At 36.6% G+C, this 19,231-nt stretch overlaps 1 non-coding gene across 1 annotated transcript; it reads right to left on the bottom strand.

The window, feature by feature from the left end:
- Positions 1-12,158: 12,158 nt before the first annotated feature.
- On the bottom strand, positions 12,159-12,261 carry LOC145781475 (U6 spliceosomal RNA). The gene has a single exon (XR_014290765.1). It is a non-coding gene; the product is annotated as a U6 spliceosomal RNA (small nuclear RNA).
- Between the last annotated feature and the right edge of the window lie 6,970 nt (positions 12,262-19,231).

The following is a 19,231-nucleotide window of genomic DNA, read 5'->3' as shown; positions in this document are numbered from 1 at the left end:
CATTTCAAAATACCTAGCTATGCTACTGAATTGGATCATTGGGGCCCGCAAAGCATATTCCGCACAGGGCCAGAAATACCCTAAGACCGGCACTGCTGGTTGGATTGGCTTATAAGAGTCATCCAGCAGACCTTGTACAGCCACCGCTTAGTGCTGAAGATTTGGATTATATTGATGTGAAGACGAGGAAATGTTTATATGTCCGCATACGAGGATGTAGAAAATTCGTCGCCTTTCTTATATTCTTTTTATAACAATGAAATGTTGATATGGGGACAATCAATATTGCGAATTTATTTGACTTCGAACAACATCGGTTTAACAGTTGGGTGTATCTTTTTCCACTTGTAACCATGACGCTTTGACAGTAAACGCGAGTTAAGACTGGTTGCTCTCTTGCAGCTTTATGGGTTTAGTCCAGGAGGCATCGCCAAACTGTGGAGTCTACCCCAAAAACTCAAGCAAAGATATTGCGCAAGAGGTCACTTTGGCATTCTGTTTGTAATTCTGTTGGCATTCTGCTTGTAAGTATTACCTATTGGCTTTCATTGCCAGAAATAACTGAATCTAGCTTCTAATGGTCGGTCTACTTCAATTAAAAGCGGAGGAAACTTCACAGCATTTGACACAAACAAACGTGTTCGAAATAAGCGCAATGTCGATGAGGCAGGTTGGGCAAAACAGCGCCGTTACCGTTTCATTTTTTTTTTTACAGTGGATTGCAAATAGTAATAACCTACGCAAATTTGTGTAACATTTTTGAAATTGTACCAGACAGACAAAACAAAGTAACTTTAGCGGGTCTAACATGTTTTATTGCAAAGAGATATAACATAATTAACAATCAACTCAAACGTTTTCGTCACGTACGTGTGTCATTACAAATTACTGAAATCTGCAACGCACATAACATGAAAATTATAAGATAAATCTGACTAACGACACTCTGGACTGAAAAGCACAAACTGAGAAAATAATTGCAAGTAAATTATACGGCGGGAATCAGATCATATGAAGTGTAAAGTACAGGCATGGGACGAACGATTAGAACACACACAAAAGCAACGAATTTATTTTATACTTTTCATTTTATGTAGGCCTACATTGCAGATTTAAGTAATTCCTGGTGAGGGCACACGTACCGTACGTGTCGAGAATGTTTGAGTTGATTTTTTAATTATGTTATATCGCTTTGTAATAAAACATGATTGACCCGCTAAAGTTATTTTGTTTTGTTTGTCTATGGTTCAACAAAGCAAACTCTCTACTAAAGCTTTGTCATTTTTTAAATTGAACAACAGAAGGGAGAAGGACTCATTCTCTAAATCTGTAATGAATGATTCGAAACAAGGTGTTCAATAATAATCGTTTCGCCGTGTGGTTTTGAGCAAAAGAAGTATATGTATTTCAACTCAGCCTGAACCCTCTTTCTACAAACTGTTAATTTTAGAGCGCACATAAAACAGAACTTATGGGTCACTGAAGATTTGTTTCTGTCAACGTCATAAAATAAAACACAAAAATAGCCTTCAGTGTTTCAGTTTCCTTAAATTTAAAGCTTTATTTACATCAGTCATCAAATGGCGTGAGAACAGCTTCTTGTCAGTTTATCAGAAATTTAACCCCGTTGTTGTGCCTGTCGATGGACTATCGGAAAGCAGTGACGTGCGGTGAGGTTCCTAGATGGTGAGGCACTACTTTTTTCAAGTCACTTTTACAATAAAATTTTTTAACAACAAAAACGGTGTCATAACTTACTAATCAAAAAAATTAGCAGCATGCTTTCACATTTAATAAAAATAAAATCCATGCGCCTATCCTTTTGGACTAAAACATCTGTGACTTTGTTGTAGAGACCCTTCTTTACTCCAAACATTATCACTAGATATTGAAAATAAGAGACGGGAAAGCAGAAAAGGCAATTTTTAAAGCATAGCCACACAGCCACTTCTTTTTTGAGTACCAATCTCTTTGAAAGTTGCAAGTTATTTTTTTTTGTTCAGTCGTCTGATGCAAACCTTATAAATTTGGAACAGGTCTTCCTTTATTTATGACTTCAACTTTGAATTGAAAGTTTAGATTTTAAAAATCTCTCAGATTTGATACTAAATCTTCCTCCATTTTATTTACATTTTATAAGAAACAATCCTTTACGCTGCAAGAAGTCACATACCACGTAGGCTCGCGGGCACTCCAGCTTGACGAAAAAGGTTTCATAGCTGTGACGTCACATTTGAGGCGTGCCTCAAATCGTAGCTAAATCGTTCATGATGATTTCTGGCGACTTTGCGAAAGAAAAAGGCACGCATAGTGCAGTGTATGGAAGTTTTCTGATCTGAAGTGAGGCAAAGCTGGCGTTGCCTCTCCTTGCGTATTTCAACGATTTTGACCACATGAACGCTCGATAGGAATATCGCCACAGAAACAAATTAAAGCACAGTTTGGGTGTAGAAACGTAAAATTTGGGGGAAAGGGGGCACATCTACAGCAATTCACACAAACTAAAGCACCTAAAAACGTGCAATATTTACTACTTTTCAACAAAAAATATTTATTCTGTGATAACCATTTCTTTGATATAACTTTTGCTTTGCCAGATGTTGGCAGGTGAGGCACTGCCTCACCTGCCTCCCCTGACTGCACGTCCCTGTCGGAAAGTGTGTGTGGTTATAACCAAATTAGATTAAACGGAAAACAAGCTTGTGTGCGTTCTACTAAGATCATTAATATGATGTGGCTTTCTCTGTGTGACGCTTGGTGCGAAGAAATCACCAATTATCGAAGCCATTCTGTAGTTTCAATTACCGATATTTCAGTAATTCTCAAAACATTTTGTTTACTGGTCCTTTTACCAGCAGTTAGCATTGAAAGTTATTTTGCATCAGGTCTGTTGTTTGTTTTTCTGAATAAAAGAAAATAGGCATATCACAGAGTAGGAAATCGTAAAAAACGAATCTTGAAACTTTTACCAAAGGCATATTGGGCTGTATAAATGTAATATGTTTTGAGTGACTTTTTTAAAGAATTTCGCTTTGAAATTGGTTTTCATTTATCCAGATTAGAATAAAGATTAGCTCAAGTGTTAGCCAATAAATGAAATTTAGGCTAATTCTCTTTTTCATGAACAGTGTTCGAGTTTAAAGATAGACAAATGGATTTTAAAACTCTAGTTTATCTTGTAGGCCTATTGCTCGGCATCGTTTCTTGCTTTACTACCACTCAAGGTGAGTTAAATGCGGAAAGTTTTGTAAAGAATACATTAAAGGCATGTTGAATATCATATGGCCATCTTGCAAGGGGGCTATCTGCACCTTCATATCGTGTCGAAAAATCAACAAAAACATTGCCTAAAAGATTCCAGAGTAGCTGCTATTTGCTCTACTTGAAGGTTTTTGATAAGATAGTAGGCATATTTCGATTTGGTAATGACGTTAAATAAAGTTAAGATATACAATAAAAGTCGCTCAGGCACTCAATCATAAATACATCCATAAATCTAGCACAATGGAACGGATGCTTAACAAATTGGAGGCCTTTTCAAAGTCGTTGCTATTTTGCTTCTTCCACTGAGATGACACCTTGGAATAAAGCCGAAGAAGCTTGCAAAAAGATGGGTGGAAACTTAGCAGAAATACCCTCTAGCCATGTTGAAGGTAAATTAATTGTTGTTTCATGTTGCCACATACGTCAGAACATCAGGTTTGTTTTTCTATAAATCCTTGTTTTTTGACTAATCTTACAGTCAAAGTAATAATGTTATGGTTTTATTTATTGTCGCTCTGCAACAGCTAAGGTCTTTTAGCGAAAGGGCTCATTTTTAATATTATATCAGGTTTACGATGTGATTACATTATCACTGCGTTATGCAAGAAAGAACACAATCGGTACCTTTTTTAAAGTCTTCGGTTTGACCCGACCTGGAATCGATCCACCGCCATCAGAGACGAAGACAAAGCCACTCGACCACTGAGCTGGTTTATTTAGAGTCGAAGTGCTTTGCTTGATATCACTTTTAAGCAGTGGTGTTAACAATTACTCGGGCTAGACAGTGGCGTAGCCAGAAAATTTTTTTGGGGGGGGGCCAAATATTTGATGAATTGAAAAGGACGACAAAGTGTTTGATTTAAGCCATCGCCACCTGATGTGCAGTGACGTATCTCAGAGCGTGTTAAAGACACGCGTATTCTAGGGGGGTCCGGGGCATGGTCCCCCGGAAAATTTTTGCAAAATTACACTCAAATAATGGATTATAGCACTTTCTGGAAACACTTTTAGGGTAATATTTGTATGAAATTTATTTGCAGATAAACAGCTACTAACTTATTAAAGGTAGCTCTTACACACGAATGGGCAAAAACTGCGGCTAAAATTAGAGAACACCAAAACTCAGCTACACAAAAACTCAACAAAGTAAGCCATTCTGAAATTGCTTCCACAAATTAGTTAAAAGAAACGTAAATCGCGTAAATTTTATGCGAATTTTGATATGCAAAATTTATTGGTGTCTTTTTGTGTGTCTAAAACAAGTCCTTGGTGGTGTAAATAGCCAGATGTCTTGGAAAACGTTGTAAATTTCTACAAATTTTATTATATTTTCAACAAAGGTCTCAACTTCGGAATCCAAAGTTTGAAATTTCGAGGGGGGAGGGGGGGGGGGCATGGCCCCTTTCGCCCCCCCCCTGGCTACGCCTATGGGGCTAGATACCAACACAAGTGCTGAACACTGAACAGCCATTTTAAGCAATTTTTGCAAAATACATGCTCAGTTTGAACCCAACAATGAATCTTGACACATCAGCCGCCAAGATAGCTCAATTGGTTCGCGCGTGAATTCTGGAACGAAGAAGCTTAAAGATTAAGCAGCGCTGGTTCGACTCTCGGGGTGTGTGCTTGAGCAAAGCACGTTAAGGGCTGCTCTCCATTCAGCGGCATCTAATGGATGGAATAATTCCTCGGCAGCAAGACTTCAACAATCAGAAACTTCACTCTGTCAATCTCGGTGACCGGGCCTGCGTCAGTGATTCAAAGCCTCTACAAGTATGCGAAACTGCCAGGATTAAGCTCTGCAAGAAGCTTTCCCAGTCCGAGGATAAAGATTCAATCAATCAATCAATTGGAGACCAGAAAGTCTCATTGGTAGCTACCGGCCTAACTTACCCTCTCAACGGTTAAACCGTTTAAAGAAGATACGTTTTTATTGAACTAACAAATTCCTACAGGTGGACTTTTTATTGCTGTCGTTATGCAGTTTTATGTGACTTGTGGAGATTACATTTCAATTTAATTTATTTTCAAGATTTTCTTGCAAGAGAGTTGATCTTCAATGGCTCTTTTTGGATAGGACTAAAAAGCACACAAAAAGGTTTAAATTTCACGTGGCTAAGTGGAAGGAATGTGGCCTACTCAAACTGGGGATCTGGTAAGTTTTTCAGTATAATTAACTTATTGTTGAAGTTAAAAATCTTATTACGGTACTCGGTACTAGACTACTATAAGTTGGTGATTTACTATATTTTGATTCCCAAATCGCTGATGTGTTGTCTGAGAATAATATTTAATTTAGGCTACTCTGCGCGTCGAAGTGTTGCCAGTAACTGCTTTATTTACAATGTTTCGATGATAGACTATACTAAGTATTCCATTTTTGTGCAAAGTTTCAAAAAATATTTTGGTATACACGTATCAAAAGTTGAACAAAAAATAGATGTTTCGACTTCTACATTTTGTCATAAGGCAACGTTATGCTGTAAATCTGGTGCACAAGAAGAGGAATGCATGGTGACATTAACAGTAGCTTAGCATATCATATTTTTTTGAAGGTGAACCTAATGGATATATCAACAAGAGGTGTGCTGGGCTGATTGTATATAAAAACGCCACCAGAGTTGCTTGGAATGACTTGCCATGCAATTCATCTCTTGGATTTATTTGTTCTAAGGCAAAATGTGAGTTGAATGTGATCATTATCTTGTTAGGGCGAATTCATAGCGTTAACAACCAGCAAAAGACGCAATTTTACAACCTTTCGACGTCTATCGATTTTGACACTATAACATAGACTCCTTAAGTAACTTACTCAAGGAGTCTATGCACTCCTTAAGTAACTTACTTAAGGAGTCTATGCACTCCTTAAGTAACTTACTTAAGGAGTCTATGCACTATAATTAGCCTATTTCACTCAACTGGTGTGAAATAAATTATTATCATTATTATAATAGCCTTGGTTTGGCACAGAAGCCAACAAAATACTTTTGATTATGAAAAAGAAGTGATTGTATCGTTTAACAACTAAAACGTTTCAAGGTGATGAATGCATGGTGGCTAAAAAAACAAGACAAGCACTGACGTAATACAAAAGCTGAATTGAAACAAGACCGACTAAAAGTAGATTGTCGATTAGGCTACTAAGCCTATGTGTTTGCGATGAAAGCATAAAAATGACATGTTTCACATTGAGTATTTTGTTAATTTGTTTCCCTTTCTTGTTACTTCTATGGCACAAGTTAGTCTATTCTACGTATTTTTCTACTAATCAAGAGGTATCCTTTTCATTCGCATACATATGTTGCAGTATATACGCAATACGAAGCAACATTCCATGAGAATGTATCCACGTATGCAGAAGCTGTTCAGAAGTGTGCGTCCAAGCAATCAGATCTTTTGGAGATTCAGAGCGAAGCTGGAGCCAACGCTTTGGCTTTGGAGATAGCCATGAAACGTAGGATATCCGGATCTTCTTTGCCTTGGACAGAGAGTATTTGGATTAAAAATGACAATATATCTTGGTCTGAAAACGAAAGTGCTTTGACTTCAGGATCTGATGCTTTTCTGATGGTTGTTGATGGTCTGAACGCAAGCAACTGCTATCAACTGAATTTTAACATAACTCATACTACCCAGTGGATTAAAACAAACAGCAGTGAAAGGCACAATTTTGCTTGTCAAACATGTGAGTACAAATAGCACTGTGCTATCAAATTTACCGAAATAAAAGCACCCAGTTTACGCTTTTTGAAACGACATTTGTTTTACTGAGATTATTACAATATTATAGCAGTTTTCTTGAATATCAAACGCAAAGCGTTGATAGCTAAGCATATAGCTTTTACGGTAGCCTATACATGTTGCCATATTTTTTTAGAAGTGGAAAGATGTATTTCATTTGGACAATACTGTTGATTTGGCTATCACAGGATAGCCTCCCCACAGACAAGTGATTCGTCACTCAGCACTTCCAATAACAATTGGTCACAACTTAAGTTGTAGGCTACTGTTTGTTTTTTCATTATATTTCATACCGAGATTACAGTTTTCCAATTTATTTCTACACCACTTTGCAATTTTACTTTTTGTGCTACCTGCTGATATGACAATGTGTAATGATTAATTTGAACCACTCAGCATAGGCTAGGCTATAGCGGTATAGCCTATATTGCATCTCTAAACCATGGCCACCTAAAGATATGGCCTGATTTGTCACATTTTGCAGAAATTTCCAAGTTTTTCTAACTTTGGGCGAACGTTTAAATAATTTTTTCTAAAAATTAGATTTTTACGCTTTCTTTATTCTTTTCCCCAGATGACACAATTGGCTTTAACATCCTCACATGTTAAAAAACAAAGAAAATTTGATTTTGTAGATTTTAGTCAGACTGTTAATTTTCAATAACAGTCTGATTTTGCGTTTTTCAACTTACTTTTTCTCATTTGCTACTGCTTCCCCAAGGCAACAAAAAAGTTTTTTGTCATTAGGAAACCGCAAAAAGTAAAAACATCTCAAAAATGTCAGTCAAGCACTAGCAGTAGCTGTAATCAAAATCTGCAAAATGTGACAAATCAGGCCACATCTCCAGGTGGCCATGTCTAAACCAATATTTCAAGAGCAACAACAACTTCGATTAAAGAAAATACATTAGCTTACTAATAGTATTTGGCATTGAATAACTCTGGTATCTTGTACAGTGAGCAAGTATACTCCAAATTCGATTTGCAACTCTGAGTCGCTCGCATCAACAGTTTCACCTTCCATTACGACTAGCAATGGTAGGTAATAATATAATCTGTTTTGATATAGGGCTGCATCCATCGCATATATACACTATTATACAGCAGTGTTGACAGGGTGATACTTTTTCACCGGCTCTGGGAAAAATTTAGGGTACCTTAACGTTGACAAAAACCGGGAAAACTGAAAAAAAATATATCACGCATTCTTTGGATATATACTGGTTTTTGTTAGAAGTGTCTTAGTTTGGGGCCAGAAGATCTCATTGGAACCGGGTCCAGCTTATCCTCTCATCGACCCTGCATATATACGTTGATCTCAGCTCTTATAAAAAGTTATAGAAAATCTAGCCTGCTCCTGAAACGATTTGCAAAGCGTAGCCTATAGTTTTATGGTTTGGCTCCAGGAAAGGTTTAACAATATCATGTTACCGCCGACTGTTCAAGAAAAGCGAATAAGCAAAATAACTTTCCTAACTTCAGTTGCAACAGAATAGTTCAGTTGTGCATCAAGACGTAAAGTTTTATATGAATTCATTTATTGTTACACAAACGGTGTAAAATTATCAAACGGTGTTCTTCATGATTTCTTCAATTTACTTGTTGTTTTTGGTTGTCACCTTCATTATAATATATGCAGTGCATACTTTCCTATCAATTAATAGGTGCCATTCGCACACATATGTTCCAGGGTTTCCCGATAGGCAATACGAAGTAACATTTCACGAGATTGTATCCACGTATGCAGAAGCTGTTCGAAAGTGTACTAGCGAACAATCCGATCTTTTGGATATTCAGAACGAAACTGCAGCCAGCACTTTGGCTTTGGAGATAGTTATCAAACACTGGAATTTCCAAACTTCTCTGCCGTGGACAGAGAGTATTTGGGTTAAAAATGACAAGATATTTTGGTCTGAAAACGAAAGTGCTTTGACTCCAGAATCTGATGCTTTTCTGATGATTGTTTCTGCTCGCAACACAAGCGACGAAAATCAAACGAATTTTAACATAACTTATACTACCCAGTGGATTAAAACAAACCGCACTGAAAAGTACAATTTTGCTTGTCAAAAACGTGAGTAGGCTACAAGTATATATATTATAGTAAACTACAACTACAAGTGCAACAGACTAATGTTCTTCCGTTGTTGTAAATTTTCCGGAGGTTATCGAGTCTTTGTTGAAGCTGACTAAAGTTTTCTTCAAGTTTAACACCAAAGCTTTGTAGCTGACCATGTCACCGACGTCCGACGGTATGGGCTACATCTTGTTTTAGAAGTAGATGTGTGTACTTTATTTTTGCAAAATATCTATTTGGTTATCACAGCATAGCCTACTTACATCAGTTACATGCTATTAGACACAAAGCGCACAACTTAAAATTGCAACCCTCCACATTCGCAATATTGCACTATCTTTTTTACATTATTACATTATACCTTGATTACAATGTTTTATTGAATTCGTTGATCACTTTTTCAATTTCAAAATTTGGTGTAGGCTACAAACTCAATCATGCGTGACCTACTGGTGTGTAAATGCTTAATTTCTTCCATACGCTTCTAAATTAAGCCCTAGACTCTTACGACAGGCTAGCTATCAATTTCAATTAAAAAAAACAAAAAAACAGATGGACTTGCGCGTTGAAACATTATTTAACAATCTGAATAACATTGAATTCATTTCGGGCAGTGAGCAACTATTCTGGTAATTCTACCTGCAATTCACACTCGGTCCTTTCAACAGCTTTACCGACCATCGCGTCCAGCAATGGTAAGTAATAAAAATTTGCAAATACTGTAACATAAGTACACCCAATCATCCATTCTATTGCATGCAGGCTACTTAAGTAATAGTTTGTTCATCTTACCATGTGTCTTTCCAAATTGGACTTACAGTCAAGAAACTTAACAATATCACCAGTGCAAAAAATGATGTAGCCTACATTTCCCTCAAGATCATAGGGATGATACAAGTAAACATTGGAATTATTGAGATGTTGATCTATTGAAAAGGTTTTGTGTTGTATAAGTGAAACTGATTTATGTTAATCTTGTAAATTTCTATGTAGGCTGCGTCCAATGACCTTTGCCAAATTGCCATTCACAAACATCGTCTTTCGAGCTTACTGACTGCGGGCTGAAAAATATGCTTGCGGCATGACCATAGGTTTGAGACCAAATTTAACTCTAAACATAAAGTCCTTTAACAACTCCAGAATAGCTCATGAATAAAATTTCCCAGGATGACAATTGGTGCAATACCTTGCGTAATTGTTGTTCGCAATAAGATGCTGATGACATGGTTGCAAACACACCAGAGCATAGCCGACCGTAGCTTTGAAAGCGAAACGAAAAGTTTAGGATCAAAACCGTTTGGAATGTCTAGATCACATTTCGAAACTACAACAGGGAATTTCTCGATATGGAATGTTTGAAACATTGGCTTTCGTTTTCTCACCAGAAGGGATAATTTAATCCTGTTTTGAATGATTGTGGGAATCATTATAATCAAAAAAGCCAGTTGTAAATTTAAACACCAAACCAAAGGTTAATAGTACAGTTGGCTGTACAAGAAGCGTCATACCTTCTATAAAGTGTCCGTAAATTTACGGGAACTTTTTTTTACAAAAGCAACAGCACAAGCCAAGCGATCAGCTGTGACGTAGTTGCGCAATATATGACGAGGATAAAAGTTCAATATCTTGCATGCTTGCAACTAATTTTCTGTGGTGCATGGACGCAGCCACGAGGGGCAACGTCCCCGGAGCAATGCCCCCCCCAAAAAATTTATCTGCCTCCAAAAAATATGTTTTAACACTATTAAAAAGTTTTAATAACATTGTATTACATGTTAAATAACGTTTTAAACAAAATCTTTTGTCTAAATAAAGTTTTTGCCCCTCCAAAAGTTGTTTTTGCCCCCTGAAATTGTCTTTCTATCTGCGTCATTGCTGTAGTGTAAAAGTAAGCCGTTTTCAAGGCAAGGAAGGTTCTGCTGTAAACGTGCAATGAAGGCATTCAATTTGTTACTCGCAGAGAACCTTCAGGGAAAATCACAGGATGTTAGCTGTGTTGAAAACTTGTCTATTATACCAAATATAACATTTTGATATTTTATATGAATTTGCAGATACATGTTCGCAAAACTCATGCCCGCCTAACAAGAAGTGCTTCAGCCATTTGACTGGACACAACTGCGTCGAAGGCAAGAAACATTATTAAGCTTATGCTGCAACTGGAAAAGAAACATTTGTATATTTATTATTTATGTAAATCAGGGGTTCCCAACCTATTTTGCTGTTCGTACCCCTTTGTCAGGTCAGAGCATTCTTCGTACCCCAAAAAAACTCTGATTGAAATTTTCAGGTATATATTGCTAAATTAAATTGCTTTTATAGCCCAATTAAACGTTAAACCGATATTTCACACAAAAATGCACAAATTACCAAACTAAATAAAATGTCCGTTATTTTGTTAGTCACTTCTCAGTGAGATATTTGTTGCTGCTTCATTGATAAAGTTCGTTCAAACGATGATTCGAAATTACTCAAGGCAACATGTAAATCATCTTCCAGTTGCAGACGATTTCTGTGTCACATATTCTTGATATACTTACAGGGGTCACCAACTGGCGGCCCGCGGGCCGCATGCGGCCCACCACGCTGTATCGGTGCGGCCCGCGGAAGATATCAGCGTACAAGTATAACCAAAATACTTTTCTTAAGGAGTTAAAGAGCACGAAGGCAAAAATACTTTCCGGGAAGCATATTTTCGCTTTACATACGATTCCACCGACCGACCAATCAGATTATAGTTCTAGGTGGGGGTTGCTTAAAGCTATTCCAATGCGATGTCCAGCCATACTGTCCCAGTGGTTGATTAAAATGTCTGTTTTTGAATTTCGAAAATGTCTGTGAGCATAGGGTTGCCTATTTTAAGTTTGCAAATGTCATGTAAACATTAGTGTGCGTTTCATCGTTATTGTGTTTCACGAGCAGTGTTCTCTTTATGCAAGTTTTTGTTGGCAAAATAGATCGGTGTGCCAACTCAATTTATAATAAATTGGCAAAATATTATATATAAATTTAAAGACTTTTTCTGATTGTATTATGAAAATATTTAGCTTAGTACTGCAAAATCCTTTTTTTTTTAAGAAATATGAAACGCTTTACGATTTTGCGTGTCATCCTTGCGCAGGGACCATGTTAATCTTCTCTGTATCGTTCCAATTTTAGTATTGCCGAATCATGTACTGCCGAAGCATATACTGCCGAAGCAAGTATTGCAAAATGTTGTTAATCAACAAATTCTTGCCACGCTAATAAGCATCACAAGTGACAGTTGTCTATAATAAAAGAAAGACGGTTTTATAGACTCTCACAAAAAGGATGAAAAACCAACTCATAGCTTTTTTAGAGGGAAGACTGTTCAAGTGTTCATGAATTACGATAGAATTACGATTTTTCGGTGATTTCTACAAGCGTTTGTTTCATGGTGCCTGGTTTCTTTCTCCTTGTTACTGGAGCCTATTTTTCGCTGATATGTTTACAGGTCACTATTGTTGACTGTATTGCGATGTGTCAAACATTTCCTTATTTACTGAAATTGTTAATTGCAAAATATCTTTTGTGAAGCGAAGTGACAACACCACTCTTGCTTGGCGATGAATATTCTGATGAAACCGCTCGCCTCGCTATAAGTGCGCAAAACAAGTGGCCTCGCTTATTAGGCATTGTTAAAAAAGTCAAAAGTGTTGTAAAAGGAGCTTGGCCTGGCAGTAGCGTTGTTCGATTAATTTTGTTGCTGCGGTATTCTAACATAAATATGAACAACATGTAACGCTGGATACTGGGTACGAAATGTGTTCTTTTCTAGCATAAGAATCAACCTACATACAATTTTATTAGTGCAGCCCGCCACAGCTCTCCTTAGTGCCAAAGTGGCCCGCATGCAAAAAAGGTTGGTGACCCCTGAACATCATGGTCGAAAAGCCACTTTCACAGTAATAATAAGTTGTTGGGAAGAGAATTAACACTTTCATGGTTTCCATAGCAAGATTTAGGAAAGCTTCATAGCAACACACCAAAAATCTTCTAACTTTGATTTGTCAAATAGCAATTTCAATTTTTGGCAGCTTTTCATTTCGATGATGTTCTTCTTCAAATTATCACCATCCGACATTTTTGTTAAATCAAAAAGAAAAGGATTTATAATCCAATGCTAGAAATAATTCAATTCACCAGAAAAAAAGTAACCATCGAAAGAATCAACCAGCATCTTTAAATGGGAAATAATTTCATTTTTGACATTTTGCAGCAAAGAGTTATTTGCAATTTGATCAAGACAAGGAAAATCAGCAAAGTTTCCATTTTTATTTTCAGCGGCAACAAGTAAAAAACACATTGTTATGAGACAATGAGGCTTCTTGTAGCCTACTAAATAACAACAATTATTGATAGATATTTGGGTTTTTTTCAAAGCAAAGGCTGTAATGGTATAATGCCATTTACAATTCCACAATAAAACTGTACTGTGAAATGTGTTTGAAAAGCTGCTGTGTGGCCGAATGATCTTCGTACCCCTTGATGTTTAATCTCGTATCCCCGGTTGGGAACCCCTGATGTAAATGGTGTTACAAGCTTACTGTAAACAAACGATAGATTATTATGTAAATAATGCGATCAATGTTCAGGGCTATGGTTAAATCAAAAGTTCATAGATTGCAAAAAGAGTAGGCTCCTATATTTATTACTGCAAATGGTAGGCTAATACTTGATAAAATGCTGTGATAATCTTTTACGACAACGATCATAACGCTGTAAAAATACTACAGTACAGTATAATGTTTTTCGGCAGTAGATTGTAGCAAGAATTGACAGCGATAGACACTGGTCGCGGTACCTATCGCTGTCAATTCTTCCTGCAATAGGCTGCCGAAAAACATTGGAAGTCTTCATGGCTAGCATGGAAGCTACACCGCGATGGTGAGCGAACAGCAAATTGGTCGCTGCTCGAGCGAGTACAGCCTTGTGCTGACTGCCAAGAAAAACACCTCTTTCTACACTGAAAAAATACTGTCACATCCGCCTACCATCTATGTAACTAACTTGAAAAACTTAAAACCATTCATTATTCAAAGTCATGCAATCACGAGGATTAGGATGCATTGGAAGACACAAGCAGACTATATGGATTCTTAGTCTAAGGATGGCTAACGTTCATATCCCTGCGGTACACCTTGGTACCCGATGTGCTTTACTTTCCCAGGCTAATGACGACAAAACCGATCTAGTGTATGTTACTGTTACAGCAACATAGCAGCAGAAAATATAACACATTACTTTTAAGTTATTTTGGCATGAAGAAAGGCAAGTGGCAAGTTTCTTCACAGGCAAGTTTCTTCACATAACCCACCCCAGGCACCTGCTGGTTTTGTTGGCTCTTTCTTTCCACAAAGATAAGAGTTAAACTGACTGGTAAAGCGGCGGTCGATTACTCAAGTGGCAAGAATACGGTGCGATACTGATGAGCCCAGCCTCATGGGCGAAACACGTGTCTATCGCTGTCTATTCGATGCTACAATCGGCTGCCAAAATAACTTAAACGTTTAATTGGAGGTCTTTATGGCTAGCGTGGAAGCTACACCGTTCTGGTTAGCGAAGCGTTACTGCTGCTCGCTGTGCTAGTGAGTAATCAGCCTTGTGCTGATAGCCGGGAAGAACGCCTTTCTTCACATTACTTTTATTTATGTTAAAGCTTCTTGAAAGCACCAAAAAAACATGCGATCATCCAAGTCAAGGTGTCCTAGCAAAATATATTTTATTGTGAAGGCCTCATTTATCAAACAATAAGCATGGAACGACAAAACAAGAAAACAAACTAAAGTATCTATAATAAAAATCATAGCATAGGTATCAAAAAATAAAAATAACTACACATTAATGAATCAATTCGGTATAGGCGCATCATTGCAGGAATTGAACGTTTAGAAAACCCAGCCGGTAATAGTGGCTGGCGGTTACGATTGCTTCGGTGTTTCCATATTTAATTGCAACAACACAACAAATAAAGTATTGAAAAATAACCTTTTATTCAAAACTGTTTAAAATGGACTCTTTGTTTTAGAAATGTGTTCTAATTCCGTTTTTCGCACCCATGAGTTTCCTTCCACTCGAGTCAACACCATTGCTCATTCGCTTGGCAAATGTGACCAAGGTATGGTGCTTTTTACGCAATCATTTTGAAGAGCAAGGTTTTTTTAAAAGACTAGTAAAATCACTATTGTTTAAAGTTTTAATCAGCAGTCGTCTGGCTTGTTTAAAGATTGAGGAAAATCATAGTTACGATAGCCTACAAGCATGCCAACTGAGTTTCTTGAACCCGGAGTCATAGCCTACGTACAAAATGTGATTTTTTACCAAACGTTATAAATTATATAGATTAATTGCTTGCGTTCTTCAGGCGACTGTAAACTAAACTATCACAAGCTGTTGGAAGAACGCAAAAAATTAATCTATAACCGGAGACATGGTGAGCCCACTAAATACCCATCGGAGCCCTTGCTGAAATCCATTTTTTCAACCGCAGCTCAAAATTTTTTTATTTCTCTAGCTGAAGTGAACGGGACTGCCTCAGTGACGTGCACATTTATTCCGCCGCAAGGTGGCGCTGAAGTGAATTCCAGCAATTTTGTGTTCGACAACGGTTCTTTCACAACTGTTCGCTGTGGTACAACTGTCAACGACATACTTGTAAGCTATTTATATGCACGATTTTTAAGTTGTATTTATAACTAATGCTACTGTTCACATTTAGTCATTACAGGTTTAGGCTGTTTATTGTAGCTTTAAATCTAAAGTCAACTTGACGCGAAACCTAAGAAAGACAGGCAAGACACAACAATACCACAGGGTTGAGCATTACAACAGTATATATTTTTTACATATTTACAAAATAGTTTAACATTCAAACGTTTTCGGCTTAACCTAAGCCCTCATTAGGAATCTGAAAATATTGATAAAATGCAATAAATTTCAACTTCTTGAAGGTAACTAGCTAACTAATTGTAAGCATCAAGAAATACGCAGCGGTTAAAAGCAATAGTGTGGAAAACAAACAGACGGAAGGAAAACAAAATTACATTAGAAAAAGGCACACATGACTACAAACGAATTAGCACCACAGGGAACGTGATCCATCTAACTTAAGAAAGTCTCAATAAACCATTTTGGTTTTAATGACCATTTTTAAGAGCTTTCATCTACTTTTATTTTCTGTCACAATATAGTTATAAAAAAAAAACATTTACAAGATATATCAATAAAGCATTCAGTAAAAAAAATCTCTTTACAATTATACAACAGCAAGATCTAAGCAACGAGAATAATGCTGGAGATGCCATCCGAAAAATTCAGGTGATAGTTGCGAGGCGAATGGTTTCGGATTACAACGAAACAACGAAATCATTTGAAGTTCTACAACAAATCAAAAACGCAATTGAAGAAGATGGTAACAAGGTACAACACGTGCTTTTCTAACTTCTTAGCTTACGAAAAATAAAACGATGAAAATGATGTAATTGATTAATCATCACTTAGAGATATTGATCATCACATCTTTAAAAAGTCTTTTAAACTTAATTTAAATGCGCTAAATTTACAGTAAAACATTGTTTTCTTACGTGCAACGTTTTTTATCTAAACGTTTCCTTGATGGTCGTAAATTTTTTTTATTGTAAATGGGCTACAAAAAGCTTCGATTGCAGGTAGACGTATTTCGTTTGTACCCTATGGAAAAAACCGCTTGTAGCCTACGCTTTGCGCCCAAATTATGGAAAATGCAAATGTACTGTAGGCCTAGGCCTACTGTATTTACTCAATTTTTGTGATGTTAAAGTAACATTTTAGAACGTATTGAAAGATATCACCCTTCATCTTCATTATAACCTATCTGTGCAAAAGTGGTGGTATTTTGGACCATTTAGATTGTTTTTCAATGACATTTTTGAAAATCACGCTTTAAGAATAATTCCAATTATGATGATGACTTTTATTAGCTTTACATAAAAACATTCAATAACTGGCGCTCCACAATAACTGGCACTCCACATAAACTGATTATTTTCGCCTTGCTGACTTAGGGATATAAAAGGATATCAAAATTGAAAAGAGGTAGCTACATAGCAACTCAAACATAAACTGAAAACTTCTGACTTGGTTTCAAGATTTCTGGAAAAGTATTTGGAAACGTCGTTGAAGCCATTTCTAATGTAATAACTGCCACTGCCAATTGGCCAAGTACTGAAAGAATTGGTGACAAAGTCCTTGAACTAATGGATGCCTTTGTGGGGCTCTTGAGTAGTGAAAAGGAGCAAGCCGATTTCAACTCAAAAAACATGTTCGTTCAGGTATGACCAATATCAGGATATTTTTTAGTGTCAAACACCTATTTAATTTAATGACGAAAGCTTTTCACATCGCAACATCAAAGGCAAGTGTGTGTCTTAATTTGTTTTTTTGTCTTTGTGTGCACATTTGTATGTTTTTTTTGCGTAGCGGTTAGTTTTGAGATCGGGTTTGGGCTCAATACAGTATAGGTTAAACTGGCTATTGAAACAGATTTGGGCTATATTCGGGCTTAGTGAACACTTTAATTCTCCTCGTTTGTATTAGAACTTTTGTTTCTTTACACCAATGTAGACCTAATTTATTTACAATAACGTGCGAGGTATTAAAATCTTTTCCACCGAGCAAAGCGCTGTTTAGAAAAGTGATTAAAATTGTACTCTCTTTACCAATTTGATGAAATTTTTAGACAATTTAACTTTTAGAATTATATCAGGCTTTAAATAAGCTTCCCAGTAAGTGATTAGGCTTGCCTTCGCGCTCAGACCAAATTTGGAACTAAAAATAGCTGTGCTAGTTGCATTTATGTAATGGACAAGTCAAAAATTGTAGTGTGTAGGATTAAGCTTTTTATCATTGCAACCAACAGTTCACATGATTGATCATGAAATATCATGTGCCGTGATTAAAAATCATTTACAGACTGCGACAATACGCGAAGACCCTTCGTTAGTAAAAACTGGAATGGCGTTCTTCCCTTCAATCCCAACTACAGATGGATTTCTGCAGAAGGTTGTTCATGTTGTTTTTGATGGGAAAGCTATTGAGAAAGCTTTCAACAAAATGAAGACAAATGGACAAAATAACAGTCAGCTCACTATTACATTAATTATCTACAAAAACGACAGCCTGTTTCAGGTGGGTTGCGTAGTACTAGTAGCCTACTACAAAGTGCGTTACCTTAAGTTAGCCTAGCCTACTATTCAAGAGATATTTCTCCTAAATATTCTGCGTAGCTACAGTACTATAACGTTTCATCATCTTGCTGTTGCAGTTTTGCATAAAAAAAGCATTAGTCTACTTCCAGACGTTGTGTTCATGATTTCAGAAAGGTTTATTTACAAAAAGTTGTATAAGTAATTTAAACCAAGAAGTCCTAAATTAAAAAAACACTTAAAACAAGAAATCATGTTTAATATTCACAAACTTCAGCTTCCTTCACCAAACATAAGCAAGCGACGAAAACGAGGAGTTTCTGTTAAGAGTACAACAGAAGCAACTTTTGACAACTTAGAATATCTCATTGATCAAAGAATATATCAGGTAAGAGTAACAGGTTTCAAAATTTTAGTCCTTTTTAAATGAACATACAACCAAAAACTGTTTCATGCCTTAAAATGTTTCTTGTACTACACTGTCCTTGCCAGAACAAACTCGTTTTTGAAGAAAACAGATATTCCATATTCGAGTCTAACTTTTATGAACACAAATTATATTTTTTTGCAAACAACAAACGTTGTGAATTTGTCAGTTCAGAAATGCATAAGAAACTGTTTTAACCAGGGCCGCAGAGAAAATAATTTGGGCTTAGTGGCAATGAAATCCTCGGGCTCGAATTAAAGATAGGGGAGAGTGGGGTTAGTTGAAAAGTTATCATTTTTTTAAATCTCGATGACTTTTTTAAATATTTACTGCCACCATGTGATGTAGTTTATAAAAACACATAACCCATGTTAGTTTCGATTTGTTGAGTCAAGTTATGCCTGTTTGGCTGACAATTTTGTATTTTCTTACTTTCGAAGTAAAATTTTTGGCGTTTTAAGAAACATCTTTTGCGTCGATGTCGTTAAAGATAGACAGAAGTTTTTTGGTGTGTGTCAG

Source organism: Aplidium turbinatum, chromosome 12 (genome assembly GCF_918807975.1).
Source record: "Aplidium turbinatum chromosome 12, kaAplTurb1.1, whole genome shotgun sequence".
Classification (NCBI taxonomy): Eukaryota; Metazoa; Chordata; class Ascidiacea; order Aplousobranchia; family Polyclinidae; genus Aplidium; species Aplidium turbinatum.
Note: the sequence above shows the minus strand (reverse complement) of the source record. Positions and strands in the feature narration are given on the sequence as shown.